Raw genomic sequence first — 27,991 nt, 5'->3', positions numbered from 1 at the left:
TACATGAGATTTTCGTTACATGAGATTTTCGTTACAGATCTTTCCCCGTAACGATTACTTAATAATAAATTTCAAATACACACATAATTACTGAAAATCAGGTGCTTGGGATGTGAACTTGGAACCCTGGATTAACAAAGCAAAAGTACTATTATTTTTACGTTCAAAAGGTGTTAAAAATAATATAATAAGACCTTCAACTACCGGATCGGCCTGTGCCCTATCGTTGGTAATAAATATCGATTGCATGGAGTAATTACTTATCAGGTCAACTACGAAAACTTTGCTACAATAAAGGTAAACATATAAAATATACTAATTAATTGAAATACTTACGTCATTGTTTGATTACTTTACCCTCCACTAATCCATCGTAAAGCAGCATAGTAGAGTTTTCTTGGGTGTACCGCAGTTAGGGGAAAGATTCGGGCCCAGCAGTGGGTTATAAAAAGGGTAGTAGTTATTAGTAGTTGTGCTGCTTGAAAACCTTTATTGTAGGAACTTCTGTCTTATACCACGTACAGTAGGTGCAGTCTTGTATCGTCTGCGGCACCTACCTATATATAAGCTTAAATTTTCACATTTCCTAAGAACGTTAAGCAAGTTTAAACCGGCATATTTATAAAAAGTGCCTAATATCTCCTCAGATGCGACCGCGACAAAATCCGTTGGAATTATTAAAACCGCCGCAAAAAACACGCCGGGGCCGTCGTGCAAAAGTGGCTAAGTCGTAAAATAAAAGTTCGCTAAGCACTCCCTCGGTAACGTGCTTCCACCGGCTATCTGCGTTTTCGCAAATTTGGGTTACCCTCGTTCCGCACTTATTACACTTTGCCCTCAGCCGAATCAATTGTCTTCGCTAAAGTACTGTTTTGTATTTTAATCGCGAACTATTGCTGAAGTATTTTCTATGCTTTGAATTGTTGGTTTTGTTTTTTAAACTCTCTTTAAATGGAAAAGAAATAAGAGTCTGATCGTTAAAGCTTTTTGAGTAGAAAAATCCTAGTCTTAAGTGCAACGAATATGCGTTGTAGGTTACGGGATAGGGCAATGACCACATGCTGCCAGGTGAACCGCAATCTCGTTTACTATATTAACTGCATAAAAGTGACGCATCTTATAACCAAAACTAAATCTAACATAAATTCTATTACAGATGCGTTCTTAAGGGATAACTTGAAAAATCTTATATTACTATTTCTACCGTTCCGTCTTCATCAAACTAGAGCTTAACGCCGCTGCGCTACGCTATTATAAGGCAAAAATAGATGTAGCTGCCCCTAATGCAGGTGAAACACAACTTTCGTTTAAAATATAGATTAAGATCTAAAATCTAAACAAATATACATTGTAATATTCTGGATTTAAACCCTTAGTCGCCCACGACATCCACGGCTTAGGAGAACGTTTCTATCCCACGCACTATTCTCAACAACCCCTAAAAAACATTATTTACTCCTATCAAAATATATTGCGCTCCTAAAACAAACATTGTTTATTCAAACCCCAAAATAAACTGTTTACTTTTCTAAATATAATTCCCTCGGTTGTCAAGGTTTAAAATACGAGAGTAGAAGCGGTGGTTTCACTTTGCATTCCCGATTTAGCACCACCTTGACACTAAGAGTGAAAGTGTTCCCAATATCGGTCAGTATCTATTAATAAACGATTGCAATCAAAAGTTTCTTCGTGCATTTAAAGTTTAGAAACTGTATATTTGTAGGAAACGACAAAATAGTTCAGTGTTTCTTTTTACTTTTGTTTGTCAATCTTTTCAAGTAGATTTATTTTAGATGAAGGACGAAGTTCGTCAATATTTGAAACATGATAATTTAACTTCTTATGGGCGAATTGCTACCACTAGGCGAGCACTGCCACTACTGGATCTCTTCTCAAATTAAGAAGGGTTTGGGCTGCAACCTTTTCAGTCACACCCGTGCTAAAAGGTTGCAGTATGCACTTGCACATGCATAGGCACATAATAGTTATATGAGGTAATGGCAGATTCGTTAAATCAGTAGATTTGTAATCTAGATAGTCGACTTAGTAAAATTATATATTTCTCATCACATGCCTTCACAAAAATATGAACGGTCAAATCGGCTTAGTCTCCTATGGACGGCAATAAGTCGAAATAGAATAAAATGTGAGCCGTCACGGGACGCCTGGCAGATGTGAAACATCGACATTATTTTGTAAAAGTAATATGCAGAAAAGAACATATTGTGATAGGAACTAAATATGTCATAATGATAAAATAAAATATTACGATTTTTTTCCACATAACGAGGACTATTTATTGAATTCGATTGCGTATGGCGACGCGTCGCCACACCGCACATACTACTGCATATAGACTGTATAGTATATATATACCATCGTATAGCGACCCGTCGCCACGGCATGCGTCGCCACGCCAGAAATCGGTTTTACGTGCGGCTATAGATGTTCACATCAAAAATCTTTAAAATTTGATGACGATAAAAATCTATTTAGGTTCTAGGAAGGACTTTTCTAGAACCTAAATAGGAGGAGGTCTTAGAACTTCGGGCCATAGTCTAGCCCATTGGTAAAACGCGGATGGGGATAGCCTTAACGTATACCCATACATTTTGTATCTTACATTTCTATTTTTTATCACAAAAAATAATGCCTGCGCTTTTCCTTCACTGTGAGAACAACGTGTAACTTCTGTAACTACTGTTTTTTCCTTACTAACCTACTATAAGGATACCAAATAAGTAAATGTACATACACTTATTTAACGCGTCATACTAGCCAAAAGTATCAAGTTCGATTCTTGGTTATTCTTAAGTTAGAATAAAAAATCAGAATAAAATCTGGGATTTTATTATGTCATTTTAAATTAAGTACTGAGTACTTTTAAAATTCCAAAAAAAGTACATGTAAGTAAATTTTGATGCAATTACAGGCAAGGTTTTGTAGTATATTGCAATTAATGTTAAGATAAAGTATTTTTGACTGAATACACTCAGCGTTTCATGTTGCAACTAAAATTATTCGTGAACTTCGCCGTATTTCCGTTGTACCCAAACCCGTGGGCATCGAAAGTGTTCCGTTTTCCATATAGTCTGGCTATTAATAAACGATAACAATTAGTGAAAGTGCCGGAGCGTGCCCTAATAGTGGGTATAAACCACGTTGTTGTTGAGTTACGTTTCGTACGTTAAGACGGTTGGAAGACGTGAAGATAATTTGTGTGACGATTTGGTGTTGCGTTCAAATCGATTTTTATGTTCGGATGACATTTTTTTCATGTTTATATTGGTGAAATACTCAAAAATAAATATTCTATGTGAATTAGGATTTTCAAAGTTAAAAAAATATATACATTTGGAATTTTTTTTCCTCGTTAAAACCAAAATTAATTTCTAGGCAATATGCAGCTTAAACCAGTGAGTCTAGAAAGTTGTTAGTATTATAAGTATAGGTTTAGTACCCAGTTAGGCTAGAAAGCTTAAAATTTTGCACAGAAGTTTCTTGTATAATGCTTGATGAGAGGTTATTGCTAGGAAAGATTTTTAAATTCGGCCCTTAAGGAGTCTAAAAAGGAGATAAAAATTTGTAAGTTGTTTTTACTGTACACGTTCATTTATTACGGTTTCCTCTGTAACTAGCTTACAACTAAAATTATCCAAAAACTTGGTCATATTTGGTTACCGTATAGCAATTAATAGACGATAACAATTAGCGAAAGTGCCGTAGCGTGCCCCATTAATGGACGTAAACCACGTTATTGTGTAGTTTATACATTTTCGTTTATATTTCCGTGTGTAAACACATTTGTCAGGGATTGAGACAGACATCGAATAACTGCTGTTATTTTGACAAGTAATTGAGACTTTGGTTTAAGATATTCTATTTAAAACGTTAGCAGATTTAAAATAAACCGATATATCTTTAATATGTCGGATGTTGACAATAACAAAAGAAAAATGCTACGAAATCGATCTTTCTGATTAAATAAGTAGATTTAACTAATAAATAAAATTAATTGCACGTACCATACTATAAAATCGATATTATGAAATGTTACAAAATATCCAACGAAAACGAAGGCAAAGAGTTAGTGCAATAACTGAAAGCTTTCATCTTTATATTTAGCCCCTTAGGGGATGCTATCTCAAAAATCCTTTCTCAGCGCTCATTTCTATTATATAAGAAATTTCTGTGCAAAATTTTATTTCTAGACACACCGGTTTACGCTGTGCTTTGTCAGTCAGTCAGTGCTAGAGTATTATTAAGTAGAAGCTAGGAGTAAGAGATATTTGGGGCGCTTTCCTCCGCGCTCGTTCAAATGTCTCAGATTTATGCATGCAGATGTTCCAGCAAAGATGAATGTTACAATGGCTCGTACGTACGGAGATTGATGCGAATAGAGTGTATTATTTATTTGTGCTCTAGTTATTCTTTAGTATAGTTTAGAATATGAGCAGGGATAGAATAGTCGTAAGAATTAAGGCTATGAATATATCGAATTTTGAAAAACCTCTGATTTTCTAAAAAAAAATTGCGTATTAGATATTACTTGCTTTTTCTTTTGATGAAATAAAAATATACTGATAAAACCTGCTTTGTTGGCAAATAGTCCCTGTTAAGAAGAAAAATACTGAAATTGTAATATTTCCGTTTTTAAAGGCGAATTTGCCAAAAAGTGCAATCGCCCGCGATGCCGCCTGCGTACACACTTATGTCATCGAAATGTATTTCCATATAATTGATCTGAGCTTTAGTATGATAATTTTGTAATGTGAAGTGGTGTCTGTATATTGATGATAATTAAATTAAGGAATAGAATGCTTATCTCTAAGGAAAGCTTTATTTTATCATTTTCCACACGATTTTATCATTTTCCAAAGCTAGTATGTCACTAATAATGTCACGAATATTGTAAAAGATAGGAACAAGATTACAACAGCGCGATGGACTTAGACCTAAACCTTCGCTTTCTGAGAGCCAGCATTTGGACATATCTTTTATCTTTTCTAGTATATTGATACTTTAAAAGATAAAAGATAAGAAACAAGCATCCAACTAACGCCGGTCAGACTATAGCTGGTTTTATAAGTACGCGCAAATAGAGCTAGACGAAAGTAACAGATAAAATTGTCAATTGAAACACAATCGAATTTCTTCAGTGCTTTCAAAGAAGTGGCTGAGAACACAAAGGTTTCGAAATAAACTTGTGTTTTATATAACAAAGACGATCCCGTTTATCTTATTCGCCCTTTTTGTACAGTAATTGAAAGAAAAAGAGTAAATAAATAAATACCACTACATTTATATACACACACTAGGATTTTAGCTCGTGTGAGTAGAGCAATAAATAAATACAAAGCGACCTATAAAACGACCGACGTTAAGTTTATTGCTTAGATATTTGTCGGGCTATGGATTAAACCCGAAATATTTTTTTAAATAGAACAGTGACCAATGTATCGTTAAACTAAATCCAATTAAGTACTCATTAAAGTCATTTTGGTTACGAACCCAAACTTAAAGCGTCCGAGCTACGAGTAGCTCGGAATCGGTGCTACAAGGCCATCATCATCAATATTTTAATTACCTGCTGGCAATGTATCTCATCTCAAAATTAAGAGCATTTCGGCCCTAGGATGGTGAACGTGCAGATAGCTGGATTACGATACCTCATACAATATTAACGTCATTATATTACGTAAATCTAATATAGTAAGGCAACGTTTGCACATATTTGGTGCCCAATTATTCGAACATTGTTTAAACATTCCGTGTCCAATTATCGAGTTAAAATGCGGAGTGGATCTGACCCACCGAGCACAGTCCAATTCGTCACATCTGCGTAGAAATCAAACTGCGGATGACGAAAACAGGTCACAGTCACTGGTGGGGGCGCGGCTGTGACGTCACGGGGCCGCGCGTCACTGCGGGCGTGGTTGTAGTGAGCGCGAGTTGCGAGTAGTTATAGTGTTAGGTAACTTAGTTTAATGTGTGTCGAAGAAAGTTTTATTGTAGGTACAAAGTACAAATAAAATATAAGAGTGCTTAATTAAAATAAGTTATACTGGATTTTTTGAGTGAGACAACAGGTTTAATTAAATAATAATGTTATACATCTCTGACGTACACGATAATATTTACAGTAAGTAAAACATATTTACTTTTTAACAAGGTTGTTTCCTAGGTTTTAATAAGATACATTTAATATTTGTATACTATAACAAAATTAGAACTGGGCTCTATGTTAATGTCAACTAATATGCATTGCATTTTTTGTAGTTTTCGTTCTTCTTATTATTTCATCTGGTCTGCATCAGCTTATTATTCATCTGTATGATATAAAATCATAAATATCATAATCGTTAATACTTCATCGTTTATCAATTCACGGTGAAACAAGTCAGTGTAGAGTAAGTACGCACAGAGCCATAACTTACTCAAACTAGTATATTTTGCAACATAAGTTATTTAGGTTTTTAAATTCTATAGTCTATGTATGTATCGTGATCGTTAATAGTTCATCGTTTGTCCATTCACGGTGAAACAAGTCAGTATAGAGTAAGTACGCACAGAGCCATAATTTACTTAAACGGATTTATCTTGCAACGTAAGTTCTTTAGGTTTTTAAATTCTATAGTCTATGTATGTATCGTGATCGTTAATAGTTCATCGTTTATCTATTCACGGTGAAACAAGTCAGTATAGAGTAAGTACGCACAGAGCCATAACTTACTAAAACAAGTTTATCTTGCAACGTAAGTTATTTAGATAGAAGGAAATAGCGAACCATTTTCATGTTAAGTTAATAACTGGTATGTTATAAGTTAACGCGTTTGACATAATTAACTGTTTGATAATGTTACACGGGCTTAATTAAGAGTTATATGGAGTTGCATACAGATATCTATAGACGGCAGTTACTGTAAGGTGGACTGCATATACGCTTGCTATTTCTATATTCTAAAAACAAGCTTAGTTCCCATTTAGTTGACTATTTGTATAAGTAGACGATGGTAGAACCTTCTGTGGTTCGATTCTGGCGGCACCACCGTCGCACCTATTTCTGCCTCATAACAGCAGTGTTAAACGCTGCTGTGTTCTGGTTTGAAGGGAGACATACTTTTCTGAGGCGTTCCAGCTTAGTACTCACGGGTAGCGGCGCATCTGTAGCCGACCTCAGGTAGGAATGTCTATTCTTATCGGGGTTTGATTACAGATGTCCACGGGCGGCAGTAGCCACTTACCATCAGGTGGACTGCATGCTTGTCTGCTATTCCTATATAAAAAAAAACAATAGGCATCTATATCTATTATACATATTTACCTTACATGCACCCAACAACATAATTTAAATTTAAACAATAAAATCAATATGAACATATTAATTTGGGAACATATTAATATGAACATACTAATTTTAATGATTTGTTGAAATTTTGTAACAGCACAATCTTTAGAATAACATTATTTATTTACAGACACTCTGATTTCGATCGTGTATTATTTGTTGCCTTGTCGGAAACCTTATGGAATATTTTGAAAACATTTTATTATGTAACGGGTACTCACGATATGCGTTTTTTATTGCCGATATTTCGGCCCAGTTGCATGGATCGTGGTCACGGCAAAACTGAGGTGGCGGTGGAAATATCGGCAATAAGAAACGCATATCGTGAGTACCCGTTACACAATAAAATGTCTCAATTCCGCGATAATTTTAGTCTAAAATCATAAAATTTGAAAACATCTCATATAGATTGGCCACTTTTGTCCTCCTTCTCCATAAATATGCCGTGGATCAACGTGGTATGCTTCAGGCCTCCTCCAATTGTGGGTTGAGACATGGGTCGTGGACCCTACAGTGGGACACAAACACGACTTACAACATCCATATAGTTTTATACTCATATGTTTTTAAGCTGTAGTAATTATGCATAGGTCATTGCATTAAGTTAAAATTAGGTCACAGTGGATTCTAGGAATCCCAATTTGGTCGATAGAATCAGCTCTGACGTCACGCGGTTGACAGCCACCACAGAGTAAATGCGATTAGAACGTAGATTAGTTAGTCGATACAGAGTGTGAAGTTTTGTAAGAAATTAAGTTTGCGTTTGGTTGATTCGGTCAGACGCTGAGAAAATGAAATTTTGAGTTTTTGGTTTTTCTTAAATTGATAATTGTTAAAAGCAGGATAGCCTAGTGGTTAAGAAACTCTCGGGTCCGAGGTTCAAAACCCAGGCACGCACCTCTGACTTTTCAAAATTATGTGCGTGTTAGGAATTAATTATCACTTGCTTAAACGGTGAAGGAAAACATCGTGAGGCAACCTGTAGTATACCTGAGAGGTTTGTCAAAAAAAATCTCAAAGGTATGTGAAGTCTACCAATACGCACTTGGCCAGCGCGGTGGACTATGGCCTAATCCTTCTCACTCTGAGAGGAGACCCGTGCCCAGCAGTGGGACAATAATGGGTTAATGATGATGATGATATAAATTCTATATAGTTGTTGTGTTTTAATATAATTTTCATAGTAATTCAACCCAGTATCGCTTCAGTAAACTGATTAAAGGAAATAAATATACTACGTATCTACGTAATTTAATTCGAATCCATTGTTTACTGATATATTTTACGAGTAGTTATAGGTATTCCGGGGAATAATTATGTAACATAATGTAACATATGTAACATAAGTATTTACAGTACAATGTTACATTTATTATTCTAAATCGTAATTGGCCTACAAAGTTAAGCAACGTTGGGCTTGGGTGAGAAATGGATGGTGACCGTTAGTAGCTAAATTTTATACGAGTTTCTGTGCTTCGAAAGGCACGTTACCATGGATTAGAGATGTTATCATTGGATAACAGTCTAAAATAATTGAACAATGTCTGGTCACTAACCTGTACCATTCTCCAAGGAGTGCATTGGAGCAGTGTGGTGAAGTAGCCTCCAGGTCTGAGGTTATAGACTAGGTTTGTACCCAGCGTTTTGTGGGGTACAACATTTTTGTTGATTTTAATGTTCTGAGTAATAGCTAGTTTATAAAGTTGTCAAATTAAATGGTGCAATGACTCACGGAGACCGAGTTTTAAGCGGACCGCCTTTTCCGCCCGTATTTATCTAATGGAGAATAATTACCGAAAATTGTAAATTTAAACTTGAACTGTACGAGCTGTTTTAACTGTTACTCTCTTGCCGGAAATAGCTAACGAACTTTGAGTTTGCGTAACCGTTGACTATATTTTTAACGCTGTTAGATGATTACATTGATAAGATAAGACAACTAGAAATTATAATTAAAACAAAAAAAAAGGTTTTTTTTTTTATTTTTATTATATGTAGTTAACAGAAAATCGCAGTAATATCACATATTAATAAATAGTTACTACGTAAGTCCACCTGGATAGTCCACGTCAAACTTTATACTTATAGCCGTTTGGTCTGTAAGCAAAAAATTAGACATACATACATTTTTGTACATATGCTCCATTAATATCTTTCGCTGTCGGGTAAAAGATATCAATTTGTAATATGGCATGGCATATATGACATATGGCTATCATTTATAGCTATTTATAGCTATATCTACCTATATATATTATTTATAGCCTTTATAAACAATAGGAATGAGCTTCTAATCTTAAACACTTCTTTAAAATTAAAAATACACCTTACGAACACAAATTTACAAATAATAACCTGGTATTTACTTGGACGCAGTTGAAGTTATTTCCCTTCAACAGCCATACTTCTTGTAGAAATCTCCTACATAAAATATTCTTACCTACATTGTGATATGAATGTGGACAAGTGTATAGGCACTCGCGATGCGCGGCACACCTCCCTCATAAAACCTTCCGCGGGAGCGAATAAATATGATTACAGCCTTACTCTCGATCCATTATCTCAGCCAGTGCGTTATAACTTCGTACGAGCAGCTCCAAGCTCCCCATAAAGCAACTCCATCCAGAACCAATTGAACCCCACCCCTCTCGAATCCCTTAGAGAACGGTCGCGCTGTACACCGAACTCACACAATTCGATGGGTCACGATAAAATGGTGGGCGAAACAAGTGGACCACAGTATCTAGACCTTTCCTGCCCCCTACTTTCAGTATTTTAAACGGAAAAAATGAAAGGGTAGTGGGGCGTGGATGTCTAATTACACTGGCGCTTATGAGAGGTTCTTATCAGGTTGGAGTTTAAAGAAAAAGGTCTAGAGTGTTTTGTTTTCGAGATTTCAAGCTGCAGTGTGCATTTAGCGTGTGTTTTGTTGTTTCGCTTTATTTTTACTCTTGGATAGTTGAATGAACCTAATTAGTATATTTTAAGCCCTTAAATGTAATTTACTTAAGGTCTCTATGTTACTTAAAGGTCTTACTCTGATTTTATAGAATAAAATAAAAATATTACAGTGCTAATTACCGTGTTTTCTGGTGCGGACGGAATCTCCGGAATCTGAAAGCTGCTAATAAGTTTAGCTGAAAATGTTTATGGGATGAGTATTTATTAGCACATTTTAAATATACTTACTTTATGAGTTCGAAGATCTCTACTCTGCTGTGGGCTGTTATGATTTTTCTTATAGTTTAAGGAGTATGTACTAGGAATCATGGATACTTATGATTTGGTATTCTATGTACACAAAACTGAAAATTTTATTAATTACAAGTTGAAATATAGTGCATAAAATGTCTCTGTCTTTCACGGACATTTTTTACTATTTTCCAGCTTTAAATGTGAAAGCGACTAAACTTATTAGCTAAACTAAAGACTAATCAGCAAATTGGCAATGGCGTCTCATCAGCGAATTAAATTAGGACAATGTGAACAGTTTTCGTTCAGCAATAATTGTACCCATTGCTTCCAAAGAATAGGTCTATTTTCAAATTACTCAAAGCACCAATTACGTACAATACGACGCACTCCTGATTTATTCGATTTCGAACTGTTGCTAACTAATGGGCCGGCGATGGTATATTAATTATTATTTTATAGCAATCCCCGTTCCCTCTCTGATATTGTTTATATTGTGATTAATTGCGCAAACTTGTACGCTGTGACGCGGAAAACGGTCGTTCTTTCCGAGTTTGTGACTACAGACAATTGGAACTTCTGTTTCTAATTTATCTTTGTTTGTTTCCAATCTTAGGTAACGGTTTATAAATGTACCTACAATTAGTTTATTTTAATTAATACAAAGGTTGATTAACGGGTTTGTAGTATAGTATTTATTTTAGGTTACTGGTGGTAGGTGGTCGTCTATTTAACATAATTTGCTCTGATACACGTTTTTTGTAAGAGTACTTTACGATTAACTGTACGGTTACGGTATTGGATGAGTTAATAACCTTCTGTTTTATATAGTATTATATATTTTATTTTGGTAATATAATATTAACATAATAGTAAATTTCTTTACCTAATTTCAGTCAAATTATGAAATTATAACACTAAAGGCGCTGAGGTTTGAAAAAGTCCTTAAAAGATTTCAAATCACAGTGGAATAATAAATAAAATATCTTAATCATTTTTATGACTTGAAGTAAAAAAGGAGGGCCGAGAGATTTTTAGGAGTTTTTACGCACTTTATATAACCGGCCATGACCGTGTTGGGCTCATATTAATAGAGTTCTTTTTTGCTTTAGCTAATAAATTTAAGTTTTTGAATTAATAATAAGTATCCAATGAGTTTGCTGCGAACTATCCAGCCAGCCCTTCTTTTTAACAAAAAATATGTATGTATACTTTTTAAGGAGTTGGACTTTTCCTTTCTTAATCTTCTAGTTTTAAGAATCGTAGAATAAATACGATTACCAGCTAAACTGGGCTCACTAGCGTGATTTTATAAGGGTTTCAATACTGTACTTTTGTACGGAATACCAAAAATCTGGTTTGCCGCGAGTCGAGTGTTAATCCCGGCGCCGCCATCCGAATGCTTATCTGCCATCTCTCATATCTTATTCAATCGATCTGTCCTTTCCCATTTCGGAAAAGCTCCTTGTTTTTAAAGCGAACTCAAGTTTGTGATTGTGTTGTTTCGCGCTGATCCCTCTGCGGTGCTTAAACTTGGTTCCTTGGTGTACCTCTCACGAAAAGGTACCTACCGATGTCACGTTAAGGTTCTCTCTTGTTTGTGAAACAAGCGATATGTCGTCAATTTTACTGGCGCAGTTATCGTTAAGGACGAGAGCGGTGGAAAGCCTGTTGTTCAGATTGTCGCGTCTTAACTTCATATTTTCGATCGTATCTCTTCATTCGTTACGGTTCAGTTGGATCGTGTTGGCTGTGGTGGAAATGCCTTGATAACACCCGCTTGGGTTTATTGAGGTTTCGCATAAGTGTAAGGAAAATCATTTATATTTTCATAAATCTGATATTAAATGATACTTTCAGTTATGCATAAACCACGAAATATTTGATTTGTTTCCTTATGCAATGCTTCCACTGTGGGTGACCCAATGGTGGACGGATTACTTTATGTAATCTATATCTAATGATTACCCTTCTAACTAGGATACAACCATATATATACTGGTGGTAGAGTAAAGATTTAGGTAATTCTGTCACAAAAACAGATATTGTGAAAAGAGTATAAGAAATAACAAGAAATGTTGCAATAAAATTTATATAAGCTTCATTTTGACTACAGAATTCAGTGGCGCAAAAAAGGAAAATACATTTTCCTTATACGACGAAATTAGTTTCGCAAGCCAAACACGTGTGCGCTGCATATTTAAAAAATAAACATAATCGCTCAACGTGAGTAATCTGGCGCAAAACGTCTAAAACCTACGAGGGGGCGAGGCTTAAGCTCATTATATATGCAAAAATATCATGCCGGAGTAGTATTCCCGGGTACTGTCAAAGAGTTTCCTCGACAAAAGAATCCGAGTGAAACACTCGGGGACGCGGCTCCCCCGGGACTCCGGGAGATAACCCGTCCGCGCGAGGAACAATGCGGCCGCACACTTAGGATAGTCGTTGCGATTTTACGCTATGCTGTCGATGGATAAAGACGTATATTTTATTTTTAGTATTATGTATTTTATACTGTATTGTGACGATCTATTTAAAAGGTGGTAAAACCAGTATAGCCCGACCGGAGGTATTACCGCCAAATTCTTTCTAGTGTAAAGTAGTTTAACGTTTCGGTGGAAAGATGTGGATGCTGACTTACGTATGATACAAAACCAAGTAATTATATATTGATATACATTCATATGTAACTCCCATATTTCATCATTATCACACTTTTTATACCTTTGAAAACTCCTGTAATTCAGTATTATAAATCCACTTACTAAAATATGAATAAAAATAGAAAATATGTTTGCGACAGAATAATATGAGTGAAATGGAAGACTGCGTCGAAGTCTCCCCCGGGACGGCGTCTCTGTAGGAGATAGCCAGGACTTATTCTGTGAGAGAAACAATGGCTATCCTGATCCCAACTTGCAATAATTCTCTATAATGTAGGTATATATTTACGTAAAGAAGTTGCATATAAAATATATCTTGAAATACGCTTATTCGACTAAAAATAGAGAATTTCAGTAGAATTTCCGCGGGCTACTGTTTACGGCAAACTATTTATGGTTCAAGTTTAACTGTGTTCTTGCTTTGCTCTTTTATGGTGTTTACGGATGCACCCGTAGGCGTCGCGTAAATTCGCTTGTCAAAAATTCATGTTGCATATGCAATATGCACGCATATAAACAAGCGTATAAACACTTCATGTTGCATATCACAGTACAGGTTTTTAACTTCTTATACAAATTTTAACAAAACTCATGAGAATTTTGTTAAAATGAGCACATGCGTGCTTACCTATAAAACTAATGTGCTTTAGTTACTCTGATAATAAGCAATTTGGCTCTGTGGCAGCTTCCCACTATTCGCCGAGAGAGAGAAAGCGCTACAGATATCTAAATCACACTGTCGAAGTTTTCTTAAAATCTTGCTTATAGCTCGTATAGAGCTCTAAGCCGAGACTGTTGGAGCATGGTCGCTCCTCGGGCATGATCACTTAGCCCAACGGTAGATCTTTCGCTGCCAAACTCATGACATTGGGTTGTTTAAAACAGATGCAAAAAGAGTAAACCTCCAAAGTCAGTGATGCATTGGTGACTTGTATTTTGTTGCAAATGTCTATAGGCGACGATTACTATTTCATCAGGTAGCTTATCGCTAGGTTTTAGGTTAAAAAAATGAACTGGACTGCAAATTCGTTTTTGAATTTCAGGGAAGTCTTTATCGGCTGTTTCTACCGCAGGCAAGCGATTTAAAATCCTTGCACTGTCTCATTATAACACCATCGTATGAATTTCCACCTCGGAGGTGCACCGAGGATGGATCGCGTCCATTTGTCGACCGCCTTCGGCCAGCTTAACGCGAAATTTCCCCTCACAGAGGATACAATTTCGCGCGAAAAATTGATTCAATTTGCGTATCCGCGGAACGATTTTTGTTCCGCATGTGGATATTGTCTTGATGTATTCCGTGTAGATTCTCTGAAAACGCTCGAGATATGTTTTCGAATGCAATTTGCTGCCTTGATTTGGCGTGGTGTTGAGAACTTGCGGAGTAGGTGTTATTATATGAAACTTTAAAATATACTGACAAATGAAATGGTAGAGGAAAATATAACGTATAAACTGGACCAACCAAATAGGTACAATCCTGATCAAATTTTAATAGTATGCTATTTATTTATAGAGGTTAATCAAATAATCATATAATTAACTACTAAGATTTTCATTATAAAAAATCATTTCGGTTACTAACACCATCTTGGATTCATTGACATTTGAATACTTTTGACACTTGACATACAAGTCAGATCGGCTTACTACCAATTAGTAATAACTCATGAATAACACTTTTCACCCTTATCATTGGTTATTCGCTACAAGTTTTATAGCAGTAACTAAAATCAAGGTCGAACTAATCACGAGTTTTTGTAAGACCGGAAGTAACACATGTATGAGCTTTATTTACTCTTTTACTACTTCTGTACCCTTACCATGACTTTTTACGTTTTGACAAATATGACTGTTTTGGTATTTGTTTGCGTATTTGCCCATACAAATTCCAATCAGCGCCCCTAGCGGATTGTATCAGAACTATAGTGTGAGTAACGTAACATTAAATGTCTAAACTGACAAAATGGTGCTTTATGTATTGTCTCTCTTTGATTCGAACATGTGAGGCAGACAAAAATAATTGAGCACTTATTTACGTTTACTCAGTCTACTGAAGCAAACGGAACAAAATAATGGATTCCGTAAACGTAACGTAAAATTGTGGGATGTTTTGAAAACTCATGGTAAAGGTACTGTCCACGACTGCCATAAAATTGGACAAAGGACTAATCACTTAAAATTAGGACTGTATTTCTATCCTGTGAATTATATCTTCTTCTCAGCACAATAGAGACTCTCTACATAGAACCATTTCAGTCGTTTCAAACAACCAAACTAACAGTTTTTACAGCAGTTTTAAAAATATGCCAACATTTTACACACACGATGCCATATTCTTAAATTGGTTAACATTGAATTTCCGCTTTCTCTCGACCTATTTTTGTAGTAACTGACGTGTGACCTCCGCTCCGCGCTTGTCAGACACAGTCGGGGCAGTGCCAACGTTGTAGTGTTTAGTGTGTCACGGGCCTGGCTGTAGTGTGAAACAGGTTTATTTACTTCGATAAGAAATGATACACTTTGACTTGTAGTTTAATACCGGCTTTCTGTAATTTTATTGTGACACTGTATGACACTGTGTTACTGTGATTCTACGATTATTGTGACACACCGGGGAATGGTGTCAGTAATGTCCAACAAATGTATACGTCTCTAGATCGGGGAACCAGCAAACTTATTTCTGCCTAATAACAACAGTGCTTATCGCTGCAGTTATTAGGCTGTTGTCTGTAAGTACTATAATATAAAAAATACTTAACAAATGTACGACTTTAGATCAGGGATAAAGTTATCCTAGTTATAATTTTCTATAAGATAAAAGAACAGTAAAAATGATAAACTGATTTCGTCTTTTAATTTCCGTGCTGTATTACTGCTCCTCGGAGACTCCCTTTATTTTTATTTTAAGTATTGGTACTTACAATAATTATAGTAAAATACTGTAAAATTTCATATGTCTCTATTACAGATCTATTACTTGATAGATCGCTATGGTAGTTTGATATCGAAGACATAATAGAATCCCGATACACTTTATGTACCGAACCCTAAAAGGCCTTGATTCCCCGCTAAAGGTTATTATACAAACATCAGCTGGACATATCCGAGTTCTACTTTATATAAACCCCTCGGAAAATAGCTGCATTGAATGGCCGACGGCGATTGCGCTTCCCCGACATTGCAATCGACATTGGATCAAACGGTTCGTATTTGGTAAACATTGCTTTAAATGTATTTGCTAATACGCGGCCATCTTGTAACGTCAATACGGCCGGCAAATAAATTAACTTTGGTTCTGTCGCAGATGAAGTCAACCGTTAATATTGATGTTTGTTTATTTACATTCGCAACAGTTCTGTTGGGATATTGAAAGTGGCCATTGCGGACTAGTATCATATGCGTGTTATATGCATGTGATGTTACGTGATATATGCATCCATGCTTGGCTATGTTTGGATAAAGGTGTTTTGGCAAGGAGAGATCTCCCATCGATGATCCCGCAATGATAAACTTCATTCCACTCTCATGATATTCTCAATTCGAAGCTTGTTGTATAAGATGTTGAGAAAACTTCGATAGTGTGATTTAACAGCGCCATCTCTTAATGAATTGTGCAAAGTCGCCATAGTGTGCTTCATTAGCACAATATATTTGACGCGTTGTGGGACTTCTTATTACAGCGTGACTTATTAGCGCCATCTCTTGATGAGTCGCGGGAAATCGTCTCAGTGTGATACCCCATTTACTTACCATTAGGTTTGCAAACTGATAAAATTGTCCACAAAATGGGGTTGTTTAGGTTGGTTACAAAAATAGTAGTAGGGTTGTCTTGCTTGATTTTTTTTCTCACCTTACACTATGCCCTATGAATAGTCTCAGATCGAAGTGTGATAGAAGCCACTCACCACTAAGTGGATTGCATGCTCATTTGTAATTTCGATATTAAAGAAATAGTACATTACAATACGAGGACGAAAAATTTTTTTCTGACAAGTGTGAGTTTGCAGGCCGAGCCGCAGGCGAGGACTGCAATCACACGAGTCAGAAAAACATTTTTCGTCCGCGTGTTGTATAAAATTTTATATTACGGGGCCGGAAATGGGGGTTTTGCGCACGCGAAGCGTGCGTAAAACGTCAATTTACGCACGCCGTGATATAATTAGTACATTACAATACGAGGACGAAAAATTTTTTTCTGACAAGTGTGAGTTTGCAGGCCGAGCCGCAGGCGAGGACTGCAATCACACGAGTCAGAAAAACATTTTTCGTCCGCGTGTTGTATAAAATTTTATATTACGGGGTCGGAAATGGGGGTTTTGCGCACGCGAAGCGTGCGTAAAACGTCCATTTACGCACGCCGTGATATAAAATATATTTATTTTGTCATAGAATTTTAAAGTTACCTATATTACCTACGAACACGTACGTTTTTGAATCGTTGAAAGTGATCTGGTGTCTAAATTCGTTATCAGTTCAAAGCCCGAGCTAAGCCCGAGTATTTGTTCTGTAACAGTCACTTGAAGCGGTGTATTTATTCAGCTCTAACAAGATTTATCGTTTTCAGGTTGGAGCCTATCCTCTAGTTATGTATTGGTAAATTGGTAAACTAGATAGTTAATTGTATCAGGCGTTACTTTGCGGAAATCCATGCTATTAAGTTAAGATTAAAACTACTTCGCAACAACCCGCTACAAATATGTATGATGGTATATATTTTTTTATATTTTATACTTTTTTTTATTTATATTTTTTTTTAATTTTTTTTTAATTTTTGCATCTGCATGCATCCTTTGACGGAGGGAGGGTGGTACATACTGCATGGTTTAAAATATATACCATCATACATATTTGTAGCGGATTGTTGCGAAGTAGTTTTAATCTTAACTTAAAGTGGTAAACTACTTTACCTAGGTAAATTTGACGAAGTTAATGATATGACAATGAATATATAGTGCTGTATGTAGATTTATGAAAAGGTACAACTGTCGAAGATCTCTTTCTCTGTTATAATGCATAATGTCTGTCTAATGATGAAGGTCTCCAAGAAACCCAACATTCTAAATAAGCGTCAGTTTAATAACAGACCGGATCAACTACGTAGGCTTTAATTCTATTTAATCCTTGTTTATTTAATTATGTATATAAGTATATGATGATGAATAAATCTTTAAACTCTCAAAAGTTGTTGTGATTAAGATGATCATAATCTTATTTGGCCTGAGGACGTGGTTGGTCAGATGCGATTACTATTAATTCTTTTTATTCTTTTTTTTTTTCTTAAGGCGTATTAATCATGCCCATAATTTCACTTATTTTTGTATTTGTTTGATGCTTTAAGGAAGTCATAGTTAAAGTTCACACATACATACAGTACATTAATCCTCATAAAAATATTACAAAGAAAGATGCAAGAATCTACCAAGTGGCACGTCATCATGATGGTTTGTGGCTAGTAATAAGTTACTTAATGTAATAAAATAATTATTTTAAATCCATGTGTTTCATACCATGTAGTTACCCAAAGTCTAATAAATTAGCGAGTGTCGATTAAAGCTTGCACAGGCTTTGCGCGGCGCTAATTCTGATTAAACTTATTCCGTCGACGTGGACATAGGATAACGTGAATGCGGAACAGGAAAACTGTGGAGACGTGAAATTTTGTTGGCACTAATTAAATATATATTTTACTACTTTTAAGTTTATCAGAGTTGATTATGTTTATATTTATTTAACGAAAATTTATTTTTCTATTCAGGGCTTAATCGTAGTAAGAATTCTTGTTTGTTAATGTAGTGACTTTTATAATATTATGTTTAAATTATTAAACTATAACTTCGTAAACTTCGTAAATCTGATAATTAATATATTTTCATATATTAATTATCAGATTTACGAAAGAATCACCAATTGATTTATGGCTTGCTGTAAAATTGTTTATTTATTAAGTAGAATAAAAATCCATTCATCCAAATAAGCAAAATAAAAAGGGCAACCAGAGTCACTTGATAAATCGAAGCTTCAGTTCAATTTGTATTGGTAGCAGCACCGCAGGTAGCACAAAAAATAAATAGGATAAGGTATTTGTTTCAACGCCACCGATAAACGAAAATCGAGACTTGAGTGCACTGACACACACTGTCCTATGAATGCACGTAACATTAGATTACATTATATATATTATGCACTAACAATTTAATAGACACGCATGCACACACACATACTCACTCACACACACACACATAAAATACTATTACACTATATAATACTCACGACTCCCGGACACAGCTTTATTATGTTAATAGTTTAAGTTTTCTCATTTTAAGTGACCATGTATGTCTTATGAGAAAATAAAGATTCGTTAAACCCAAGGTCCTACTCCTTGACATGTCTAATGGTCATAACCTCCCACTATAAAAGTGTAGGTTATTTTCTATCATGCTGATTTCCTTCTATAGTTTCCTTTCAAAATTCCTAAATCTTTCTCCTTTATCATGCTGGTGTGCACACAAGCTAAATTGAATTCACACTTAAGAACTATCAACTACGATTTATTCCGCCTGTTACCAAGTGGAGACAAATTTCTAATGCCTCCGTTTCCAATATAATTGAAGATTAATTTATAAATTTTCTCGTTTCTCTACCTTGAGAGGGCTTTTAATAGTCCTCGACCGTTATCCATTGAACGTTGTAGAGTATGTCGCAAGCCTTTCCCCACTATTGGTGGGAAACCTTTCCCAGTAGTAGCGAAAATAAAAAAAACCAAGAAGCATATTTCGAACTCGAAACTAAAACGCTTTTTCAGGGTAAACATCTTAGACAATAGGTTGACAACATTGTATGCATGCAGCATTACGTCAGGGAATTGAGAGAAAGGATCGATCGTATGTGAACCAGATGGATGCTTCTTATATAAAGTATATGTAGAATAATAACCTTTTAGTAGACGTTGTTAAGATGGTATGAATGATCATCAGACTTTATTTTTATACCGGATAACAAAACTTAATCAAATCAAATCGGCTTGATAAAAGGTAGGTGAAGGAGCTATGAGGTTACTTATCTAATATGTGAAGCATAGAAACTTTGTCCTCCTAATGGGTTGCCACCAATTCGATCTCAGTGCTGGGCCGGGTCTCGAGTACATCAGATTAGGCCATACGTTGATCACGAGTGTAAACTTTTTTAAGCCTTCTCAGGCGTGTAGATTCCTTCGTGATGTTTGCTTTCATCGTTAAAGCAGGTGATAATTAAAATACGCGATGGACGTATTGAAATTTAAAAAAAATCATAACTCCTGTAGATTCATAACTCGGTCCTTCAAATCTAGATCTAATTTCAAAATATTTCACTGATTTTACCATTTAGTGACAATAATAAATCTTCTTTTTCAAAAGACGCTTCTAAATGTAGATGCATCGGTGATTGCCCGAAATTAATAGATATTGTTTGACGTCGATTCCACCCGTTCGAAGTAAGCCCCTCTGTTCTATGCAAACGTCGTAGAAATGAAAAAGGTAACTCCCGGCCATTAATATGTAAAAGATAAAAAGTAAATTTATTATCTCGCCTAAGAACTCGGGAAGTTACTGCTCGAATAAAAATATTAAAAGAGCCTGAATGGGGGATTTGCGCGAAGTTTTATCATGTTAATCTACCTTTGTACTGCGATGGGACGCGCCAATGTCGGTATCTGCTGATTTATAACTGACACGGCCTAAAGTTCTTAATCGTGGCTGACTTGGGTTAATTATTTTTGCTTAATCTTAGCAGACTAAATCAACCTAAGAGTAGATGTTACATTAAAATTTTAGTAAGCGAAGTCTAACGAATTTAAGCGAGTCATGTAAACGACGCATATTCTTATATACGCACGCACCTGTTTGTAATAATCAACAAAATTAATAAATCTTTGCCTCCCAAAAGATCTAAATCTGACAATGTCTAGTAGAAAGAAGTTGTTTTTTGGCAGGGCAAACATTGGATAGATTGATTATTAATAACTGGCGACGAAAGATCAATGAATCCGAGTTTGCTTACGCTTGCTGGTAGGTTTCAGTTGAAATGTGCTAAATCATTCAGCTAAAACTTCATATTCAAGCCAAAACCCAAGCCCAAGCAAAATTGTAGACTGTTGTTCCGTACTACTTGTAAGAAGAGTTCCATCATTTTTTATCAACACCATTTTACAAACAATTTCCTTCATTATGACATATTAAAATATTCGTATAATGATATCAGGCCCGCAAGAGCCCTAAGCACACCTCAGTCTACCGGTGCTCCCGGTAATATTGGACATTACCGCAACGAGCCATTTCCACATTTATTCCGCCAGATGTCGCGCCGATTCGTATTCAGAGCCTGCCCACTTGATTAGTTCCACGCGGTTATTACCAAACACTATTGCGGTGTATTTTCTTGGATTTTGGCGTGAACTTTGTGTCGTGTACCTGAAATATTTAGCATGTTATTATCCATATTATACAAAAAATGTCATCGAAGTCTAAGCTCACATTGCAGTTGCTTATGAAAATTGTTTTCCATTTTAAAATCATTCACGAATTAAGTTAAGATTAAAACTTATCGTAACAATCCGCTACAAATATGTATGATGGTATATATTTTAAACCATGCAGTACGTACCACCCTCCCCCTGGTGCGTGCAGATGCAAAAAATAAAAATATACACCACCATACATACCACCATCAACACGTGTTTCGCTCCAAATCGGAGCATCATAAGAGTAAGTTGACTCTACGACGGTTCATTGTTAAGATTAACCATTTGGTTAATCTTAACAATGAACCGTCAGCAGATTTTCACTAAGCTTAAATAAGCTTAGTGGAAATCTGCCTCTATAAGTATGTGGTAAGTGGAAGTTATTTAAAGGGTATCATTGTATATTTAGCTGAGCTCAGGTAGGACTTCAACGTTATCTAATGGTGGCACTTATGATCACTTATTTGCGGCGACGTTACTTTGCGGAAATCCATGCAATAAACTATAATACGAACTAATATGTATGATGATTTATACTTTAAATAGTTTAAGGTAGCACATGTTGATAACGGATGTCGTGAAATAGTTTTTATCAAATTCAAATCTCATTTATTCAAAATTGATTCATATAGAATACTTTTTGAAAGTCAACAAACTACCACCGCTTCGGAAGGTATTTCGCTATGGAGAAGAAGCGGCGCAAGAAACTCCATACGTGTGCGTATCCTACATTTATACTGATTATCTGATACTGCATGGTTTGCTAAATTTCATAAAAAAGTTTAAAGTTAGTTAGTTAGTTTTAAGTTAGTTAGTTAAAAGTTGTTTATTACATTTATTGCCCCACTAGTTCACCTAACCACTAGAAATGTAGACCATTTCTACTGGTCTACATTCTTAATGTAGCGGCCAGTAGTCGGAACAAACTTCAGAGGATCCAGTTTTAAACTTGACTTCATTTCGTGCGCTTTATTAACCGCGGGGCGTGATGTACGAGCTTTGTTTTTTATTAACTAAAGTTTGTTTTTGTTGAGATTGATACTTAAGACTTAACTCGTGCTTAGCTTAGTAATTGTTTAATATTGATTAATAAAATTTAAATCTTACATGGTTTATCCAGCATAATATCTATTGCATATTATAATTTTAATGAAATTAGTGTTAAAATTTTTCACTCTCACCACCACCACACGTAATTTTACCTAAATGGTTGTGAAGTGCATCCGTACTTTATTTTGATGTGTGTAGTAAAAAAAAAACTTCGATGAGATTTCCCAACAATCAGGAAAATTGCAGGTATGTTTGCTAGATTAATTAATTACATATAAAAATAATTATATTTAGAGGAGCGACGTTTAACGTCTCAACTTAGTTACAATAGCAACCCTGGACTCCAGACCATAAAACTAATATTGACCTTGGCGTTAATAACTAAAATTTCTGTCCTTGTAACTTTAATTCCACTTCCTTACTATTTATGACAGCCGGGTGATTTATTCGCTGTGCGCGAGATCAATAAAAGTTTTGGCGGTAGGTAGACAAACAGGACGTGGAGGCGCCACTGTCGCGGATGTACCTGTTACGTCACAGTTTCGACGTGACTGAAGAAAACAAAAGCGTTGTTTAAAACTGTCATCAGGTCTTTAAGTTGATCCATCCATAGCGCACGTTATTAAAAGACCAAACATCGACCTTTGACAGTTTCTGCATACTATAACAATAAGGCTAGGTAGGGAACATTTAAGTAGATTCAGTAATAATGACGGGCACAAAAGGCTATCTATGGTTTTACTCTGCGGCTTTACAGTGGGATTTTATTCGTGTCATAATAATTAGGGAAATTTATTGTATTTCGTAATAGGTATTTAGGGACAAAACTATTCTTACAAATAATATTCGGTCCGTCAAAAAAAGTCAAATTAGTTTTGATAAAATAACTTGTGTTAAATTGATTTTAATTTATCATAAAATACAAATAGCTAAGTTTCTAGCAGCCCATATGATGGTAATGGAATACAGCTCCCCAGATAATAACCGAAATTAACTGAAATATAATACCGACAAATAATTATCCTTGAGGACTATAAGAATGATAGAATTAGCAAATAATAAAATTATGCCATTAAATTTCGATGATAACTTTATGCTTTGGAAAATAGCAAGAAGCAACACAACTGATGTCGTATCCGTTGAATTCGGGCCGAGTTTGCGTCGCTGCGTGACGGAAGTGATCAATCAGCGCAAACTGAAAACAATATAGCTGCGACGCTCCGAATTGTTTGTACAGTATCTCATGTCCTGGCCGACGTAGAAATGATTCTTTTAGTAAAGCGAATTTATTTGTCTGAGAGACGGTTTCGATAAAGAACATCAGAATGTCTCCGAAAATTATTTATTATGTTTTTTATTCTCACAGTAATACACTAATTATTACAAATACTCTTCAGATAAGTAATCACGCTTTTTTTTTATTGAAAGTTCAGGCCTATTTAAATGTGTCATAATTTAAAAACCGCTTAAATATTCCCTGAACGTTCAGCAAAAGTGGTACCTACTAAGCATGAGGCAAAAATACTCTATTAACTATATATATGTATTATAAACTGCTAATATCAGTTTATCTTCATTGAAGTCGACGCAAATTTGCGCCGCTGCGTGACGGATGTAATCAATCAGCGCAAATTGAAAACTATATAGTCGCTGCAAAGCTCCGAAAATACAAGTCACTGAAAAGCTTCGGAGATTTTTATACAATACATCGTGCATTATAACTTATGTGTAGTTTTTTTAGGAATGTGACCTTCTATACAAAATTCTCATTACGAAGCTAAATAGTCTGTGGTTAGCAAATTGTCCATTTTTTTTGGAAAAGTCACTTAGTTGAACATCTGGAATACGAAACCAAGTAACAAACATAAAAAGACGGATTGGTCGATTTAATATGGATTGATGGGTTTCAATCTGTCAATCTGCACTAAAGCATGATAGATACGGTTCAGATCTTACAAAATCTAAGGTTTGAACTTTCTTTATTATGATATGACATGACATGATATGATATGATATCTGCGTGGTAGGGCAGTCACCATGTCAGTATGTAACGCAGAAGGTTCCGGGTTCGATCACCGGTCAGTCAAATATCTAAATTATGAATTTACTTTTCTATTTGTGTTGCAATTAGTTGGTCCCGTATTCGTCTTTTTGGGTTGGCATTCACGATTAGCAAAAATCCTAGTGGTACGAGTGTAGAAAGTGTCGAGCGATAAGAAATTGATGAAGCATACAAGCATGCAAAGCGTCTAATCGTAATCAGCATTAGATACATCTTTAGTCAACTCTAAATAGAGTATGCCTGTGTGAGATTGGTCGCAGAAGCATTGTTACCCTTGAGAATACAGATTTAACGGCATAAAATGGGAGTACGGCAAGAGTAAGGTTACTAAAACCTGAAAATAAAACATACCCATTTATACTATGTTTAAGGGCGGAAATAGCACAGGAAGCTTTTATAAATAAACTCAATTATCAGCACAGATTTAGTTCCCAGTGCCAAGATATCGGATATTTATAAGTAAAATCTTATTTTCCTTTTTTATGTGTTATTTTGTGATGAATGCCGATCAATCAAGTCGCTTTCAGCTGAAAACAATATACCCACTGCCGCGGATTCGAGGCCTGGCCGATTGTTTGCGAACTACCTTTCTATTATTGAGAAAAATGGTGTAGAAAAGATTACCCATTTATAGCTAAGTTGCATCTTATTATTATTAGTATTTATTAATTTATGAACAGGGAGTAATTATGTACAAATAAATACATTTTTGTCGTCATTAATTAATTTAGTAGAAGTTCATTTACCTTCAGTTGGACTGCATTCATGTACTTTCTTATATTATTTACGTAAAAAAATACAAAACAGCAAATAAACGGTGGAACTAAAGAGAACACTTCTGAAAATGATTTAAATTTGGTAGTTCAAGAATTTCATAAATATTACTTTATATAATTAATAATAGTACCCGCAGCTTTGCCCGCATTTTAATAGATTATTTCTACATACATATAACTGAAAATGTGTACTTTAATTGTAATGACAGTGCCGCCATCTCTCGAAAATTGGTTGTACCAACTCAGAAACCTTCGTGAATTCATGCAAAACAACTTTGCTATAGCTCATCACATGATCAAATGCATAGTTTACGATTCTATAAAAGACATACAGACAAACATTCATTTTTATATATTATATATGTACTAGATAGATAGATAAAATTATTAGTATTATTCGCGTTTCAGAATTGACTACAGTTAGAATATTTTTATCGGCCCACTTGTTCAATGACGCATGCACCATAGACACAATTTATTCACATAAATTGCACGTGCGCCTATCACGAATGGCCTATAGCGTGCATTGCTTAAACAATGCTTTTTATTTAATAACCGCTGTGACGCTTATATTGCGTGCGTGAGATACAATATTGTTTATTGATGTTCCATTATGGAGTAAAGGACCGTACTCACCGATCGTCGACGCCTGACGATTTGTAGACTTATAGCCCCACACTAAATTCGTGTCGTAATTGCTATGGACACATAAAGATAAGTTCCTTAGTCCGTTTTATTAGTTTAGATCCAGAGAAAAAATATTTTACGTTATTCGGGAAGTCTACGTTGGCCTGGAATCGAACACAGATCTTTCTGTTTATCGGTATGTTGACAGCATCATTCTGTGGAATGTTGGAATGTCAATCTTATAATCTTATCAATCTTGAAAAAATATCTTGAAATTGAAATTGCAAGTTGTAAGAAAATTGACTGTCGCAAACAGATGGAGTAACGGACGTTTAAACATTTTATATTCTCAGAATTGTTATTATAAATTTACGTTTTACAATAGTCTGCAAGTATCTTCGAATATTTAATAACAAATCTACTTTTAGGTACGTATTGTTTCGAAGGTTAGTTATGAATGACAGTGTAATTGAGATTAGGTTAGATTAGGTTGGGAATCTCTCTTCTTTCATTCTTTTCACTTTTGTGTCAAAAATATTTCGTTAGTTTCACCGTCATAAATTTATTACTATGATGCCCAATAATATTATAGGTAGATTGCAATATTTTCAGCGTATTGATTTATAGTTTCGATAAATAACAAAAACATCCGCGAAGTCGAACTGCCAACGTGCTGTTAGAGTAGTTTATTGTCGTATTTGCAGTTCGATCATAAAGTGCAGGTCGCAGTTGCAGGAAGCTGCACGCAAAATTATGATGACTCGATATGGCAGTATGTTCCTTGTTTATTGCAGTTTGACTGTAGCGTAGCTTTTTAGGAAATTGAAGTGACAAACTAGCAAAGTCCATTCGATGGTAAGTGATCGCTACTGTTCCTTAATAGTATTGGTGTTCTATTTCCTAGGTTTTTAGGTTTTCCTATTGCTATCCTTGACTAAGTTCGATCTTAGATGCTGTGGTGGTGCCTTTACAGTCCATCTTTAACTATTTCCAATGGTGACTAATGGAAACATTATAAAATTCTTCTTTTTCCTTTCTTACGGGAAGGAGTGAAAAGCTTAGGACAGAGAAAATAACTTCGTGATCTACAGGTCCTCCTCTCCTCTCCTTTCCCTTTTTCATTAGAAGGTAACAGTTTATTTTAAATAAGCCATTTTTCATTTGTAATTAAATCATAATACTCATATCGCACAATTTTAATACTTGATTTCTGTATTATATTAATTTAAATGTCAATTAACATCAAATTTAATATGTAGACGCAGTAAATAATTCTAAATGTTTAATACTACATTTTATTTATTGATACACGTGCTGGTCCTTCGAGCCGGATCGCTATAGTGACCATAACGTCGTATCCTCCCCGGACATTGCAGTCATTAGGTTCGGACATCCGATACATAAAATTGAACAACACGAAGTGAACAAGTCGTAAAACTGAATTTTTACGTACAGTACAGAGCAATGAAATAAATTTTTATTACCTTTAGATGTTAGTTTTATTAAGAACATCGTAAACATTGCTGTCGCTATGAAAACCTAACTAGAATGAGTTTTCAATTATATTTAGTGTAGAAGTCGCCGGAGACTTCAATAATAAATAATAATTAGACAATTTGGAATGGCTGAGGAATCGTAATATTAGCTTATAGATGGGCACTTTAATGACAATTGATTTTGTATCATACGTTGGAAAAATATTCGCGGTTGAAGAAATATTTTAACCACCTAAAATATGAAGCGGCTAATATAGTCTCAATTATGTTAATA

Source organism: Epargyreus clarus, unplaced genomic scaffold (assembly GCF_041222505.1).
Source record: "Epargyreus clarus isolate Ecla_fem2 unplaced genomic scaffold, WU_Ecla_fem_2.2 ptg000026l, whole genome shotgun sequence".
Lineage (NCBI taxonomy): Eukaryota > Metazoa > Arthropoda > Insecta > Lepidoptera > Hesperiidae > Epargyreus > Epargyreus clarus.
Note: the sequence above shows the minus strand (reverse complement) of the source record.